Below are 4,810 nucleotides of genomic sequence, written 5' to 3'. Positions count from 1 at the left end.
TTGATTGGCTCCCGTAACTCTGAATATTCTTAATGACTATTCACTGTTTTGCGATCAGAGCCAAGGTGGAGTCTCGTTTCGAGGCACTTATTTGAGCGATACATGAAGCAGTCGTACAAACAAATACCCACAAAAGCGAAGAACTTTGGCTTGTGGGTGTTTACTGGTAGGTAGAAATAACTTTCTTGATGAATTTGCAACAAATCCCAGGAATACTGTCAATTGAAGCGTAAACAAACTCTTAACTAAGTGACGTCTTGTATTTACAAAAAGGTGCTTTTTCTTATTTTATCCAACTGATTTGGTAAATTTTAAAACAACTATCCCCCTCAGGGCCGGTTTATAGCGCTAGATATATACCTCGACGCTTTGCGTCTCGGTCGTTACCACTATTCACCTCCACTTCGGGGGATAGTTGTATTATTATTTTATAAGGGAAAAAGTAATAGTATTTGATACAAACTTGAAAAAAAGTAACCTTAAACAAAAAATAAAAATAAAACTATTTTTTGTCTTTTACAACATTGCGCAGTCAATAGCCTTCCTGTCACACCATTTTGTCACGCAAAGTCACACTTTGGGATGAAAGAAGCGTTTAAGACGTTCAGCGGATTTTCATATGAAATTCAAACCCCCTTGTGTAAGCTGGACATATACTGAATAATTTCCAAGATGGCGGCAAATGCTTACTTTGACGAGGAAGGTTATGAACTTCTGTTCGTCGATATTTCACGCTGTCACCGGCCTAGGATCGGCAAGGATATATAACCAATTTTTGTTGTTTTTCGTGTGAACCAAATACCGTGAAAAAAGGCTTTTAAGCCCAATGTTTTGATTTCAATCTGATCATTGGAACCTCAAACACGAGAAACATGGGAGTGGTCATTCGCTGTTTTGCTGCAGCGCACCTTGTACTGCTGTAGCAACATTAAAAGGAGCATATAGCGGATTTTTTCGAAAAAAAGAGCAAATTCCAATGGCGTCAGGAACTCGCTATGCGATGTGTATTTGGAAAAACTCCTGTTCAAAGAGAAACACATTATACACCCATCTTAAAAACTGGATCTTTGGACTTGAGAACAAAGTAATTGTTGAGAAGCAAGAGGACAATTTCTAACGCGGTAAGGGAAATTTCCATACTTTTGTTTGTAATTTTTCTGTACGGCAATTGACCACTACAGAAAATACCATAACATACCATAATGCTATTTGTTTGTCACCCCAAAATTTTGCATTTATAAGCATTGTCTTCAGTTTCTCTTGGGAGTTAAAATGGTCCCAAGAGAATCTGAAGACAATGCTTATGCAAATTTTTGGGGTGACAGACAAAGAGCATTATTGTATGCTATGATATTTTCTATAGTGGTCAATTTTAAATCTAAGTCAAAATAGTGACGCGATTCGCATGCGCGACGGCCATGTTGTATGAGATAATGAAATTGTTCGCCATGTGTCATGTATCACAGTACACGTTCGAGGATATAGGACGTCCATCTGAAATAGTGTGTGAAATTCTGATTCAGATCTTAAAAGGGTAATGGGTATTGAAGGGGGGTGGGGGGTGAGGGGGGTTACCAGCAGACCTGGGTCTTATGTCTGGAAAGTCCTGGTAATTTTTCGGGTGTAAAGCCAAATATTAAAGTCAAAATGTAAATAATAAAAGCGGAGGTCTAAGCTACCGCGTAATATACCATTCCATTTTGTTTAGTTAAAGGGACAGGTTCACGGTTAAGCTCATGCTCATGAAGTTAATTACTTTTTATTAATTCCATCGCTTAATAATCCCACTCGCATGTATCTTAGCAATCTCAGAGAGTTCAAAGTAGAAGTGTATTTCAGAGTAACCTAAAGTAGGATGGTGGAGTACTAAAATCGCAGAAAAATTTGAAATAATTGGTAGTGTTGGTATAATCCACAAATTTTTTGTTGACCCGAACATTTTATTCCATAATTGATTAATTTACAGCTATTTGCACATAAGTTGATCAACTGACTGCCAGGGAAGTGTGCAGATTGGTTCTTTGACAATGTAATGACATGATCATATTGCTTGTATAGACGATACAACATGTCCCGGCAGAAAAACAGCATTTTGATAAATGAGCATGTGCTGAACCGTGAACCTGTCCCTTTTACGTACTGATAGGCTTATAATATAATCTGCAAAACTAATTTCAGCTTTCAGGGCCAGGGTAAATTACTGAAACTTTGGAAACGGGCCTTTGTTTCGGGTTCTATACTGTAGTTTTAGATGCCTGCTCTTGTACTTCGTATTTTAAATATTGCTGCCCAGAAATGAATTTGCACTGCACTTGTTCTTTGTTTATGTCACAACAAAATGCAGTTGCCATCTTCATTTGTTTATTTTAATTTAAAACAATATAGTCTCTGCAAAAAAAAGTTAATCGTTGGATATGGAATTTTGTCTAAGCTCCAGAAGTTCCTGAATTTCATGTCGCTAGTTAATCCAAATGCATTTTATTCAAAACACCATAAAACGACGGAACAGATATGTGCCACTTGCACATTTCCCATAATGTAGGTCATTTGCCCCCCCAAATTTTGCATAACCTTTGTTTTTCATTTCTCCTGGGCATTACAGCTGTTCCAAAAGAAATTGAAACAATGCTATACAAAATTTTGGGGGGCAAATCATGTGCATTATGGGAGATGTGCAAGTTGCGTACACTGTCTCCTAACCACATTATAATTTTTTTGATTCTTCTTCTAAGAAAATTTATTGCATTGTTAACATAGCTGCTCAGCCAGAGCGATGGAAGGGAAGGAGAAAATACCTTTCAACAAAGTGTACAGTCAACTCCCGGTAACTTAAACCCCCTCTAACTGGAACCTCGCGCTAACTAGAACCATACAAAAACTGATTTCCTTCTGTCATGATTTCCAACATACATTTATTTCAAATTTAAATACTCTTGGTAAATCAGACCCTCAATATTTTAAAATTTCCCGCTTTTATTAAAAAGGTAACCTTACGCTGCCCGATGACTCTGTACACTTGCAGCAGAAACAAGTAGCCTGCGAATGCCGCCTCTGATTGCTCTCTCAGTGCCGCTGTGGCTAGCAAAGGCAGAAGACTGTTTTTGTACAAAGCCAGTACATCAGAAAACAATTTTCGAATCAAAACTTTCTCTGGTCTTTCTGACCATAATACTATAAAAGCTAGGGCGTAATCTATTCTCCAAACAGACTCAAATAAGTTCTTTTTAACACTAACATCTTCCAACTCAGCACTCACTCAGATTGAAACTCCCAGTATTTAAAGGAGCAGTGTCAAGAAACCACCACCATAGTGAATTAAACATAAAAATAACTGTTCAAGACGTTAAAAGAAACTAAAAAATAACACAGAAGCAAAGGGAAGCAAAGATAGAAAAACATGAAGAAGATTGGAAACTTGTGGTTCTTGAAAACTTGTCAACCAAAGAGTTTTTCAAAGCTCATTTGTGCTGTTTGCAATGTTTGAAGTAATGGATCAATTTAGGTTTTTGAGGAACTGCCCACCTACTCCTCCCCTAAGCCAACATTTTGCCCTAAACAAGAAGTAAGTGTGAATCCATGGGGGAACTCGTTGTGCATATATTTGTAGTTTAGTTTAAACTGGCCTTTTTTTTTGATGCTGTTCATTCCTCTCTTCGTTAAACTGGACACCAGAAACCTGGTTTGTTGCAGCACCCACCTCCCCGCAGCGATGACACACTCTGGCGCCTTAGCTCCCCCTCCTTCCTGCCTCTGGGTTCGCCTCTTCCCATAACTCATCTCAACCTTGGGGAGTTTGGGAGTGGGGTCTCCCAGTGAGAATTTATTGCGATCTTCATAAGGAACCTTAAGGAATTGCCAGGGAACTTTAAAGGATCTTTTTAAAAGTCTTTGACATGATCCTTCAAGGATCCTCAAAGAAATTGTGGGGATCGTGCAATGTTCTTTCAAAGGTTGTTATCTGGATCTCCTTATAAGGAACCTCAAAGTCCTACAAAGGTCTTTCAAGGATGTTATATAAAAGTGATTTCTACTGCATGAAATGAAATAATTCAACTCACTATAATTATCAGGGCTGTTGAGAACCAGCCCCTTTTAGCATGACTCATAGCTGCTTTCAACGGAAGCAAAAGGAAATAGTAGTAGAACAGTTAACTTTCCTCAATTTCCTATGCCAACAGTGTAATTGCACATTATACCCAGCAGTCATTAAAGTGACAGCCCTGCTGTATAATTAGGGGGAAAGTTTTCTCAGGCTGTTCGATGGATTGTTAAAGTTATGTTTAGGGCTTAAAAAGGCATTTAAAATAAGTTAATTTGATCAATGGAGCTGTTACTTTAAAAAATTCAGGGTAAAACACTTATTTGTTAAAAACTATTTTTCCCAGAATTGAAAACCGATTTCCCAACTCTATGTTCAATAATTATTATTGAAAGAAGTTTTTCCAAAGTATGGCAATTGATTCATGCAATTATTGAATAATACCAATTTATTTATTTAAGCAATACTAGAAAACATTTTCTGTGTTTGTATAGCCTGATACAAACATGAGAGGGGTTGGGAGAATTCGGTTTGCATAACTGTCGAGAATTCTCCTAACCCCTCGAGTGTTTATATCAAGCTATATGCAAATATACGAGGGAAAAAGTTTGCTATTGCTTTAATTTACAAATTACATGTAACTTTCCCCAGAAAAAAAACGCAAGACTCTTTGTTATATCACTGATTAAAAGCGAAATTCTTATCCCAGTCGTGAAGTCTTGTACACAAAGTCTTGCATGTGTTATCAGTTCTTGTTTTGCAAAAAAAGAT

At 37.4% G+C, this 4,810-nt stretch overlaps 1 protein-coding gene across 1 annotated transcript in view; it reads left to right on the top strand.

Moving 5' to 3' along the window:
- Window positions 1-761: 761 nt before the first annotated feature.
- The window catches only part of LOC140923331 (uncharacterized), a 26,987-nt gene continuing 22,938 nt past the window's right edge, over window positions 762-4,810 (top strand). The window contains exon 1 of the mRNA XM_073373427.1: window positions 762-1,121. The gene's annotated coding sequence lies outside the window, so the exon portion shown is untranslated. The remainder of the gene's footprint in view (window positions 1,122-4,810) is intronic.

Source organism: Porites lutea, chromosome 13, assembly GCF_958299795.1.
Source record: "Porites lutea chromosome 13, jaPorLute2.1, whole genome shotgun sequence".
NCBI lineage: Eukaryota > Metazoa > Cnidaria > Anthozoa > Scleractinia > Poritidae > Porites > Porites lutea.
The sequence above is the reverse complement of the archived record's forward strand: the minus strand, read 5'-3'. Positions and strand labels throughout refer to the sequence as shown.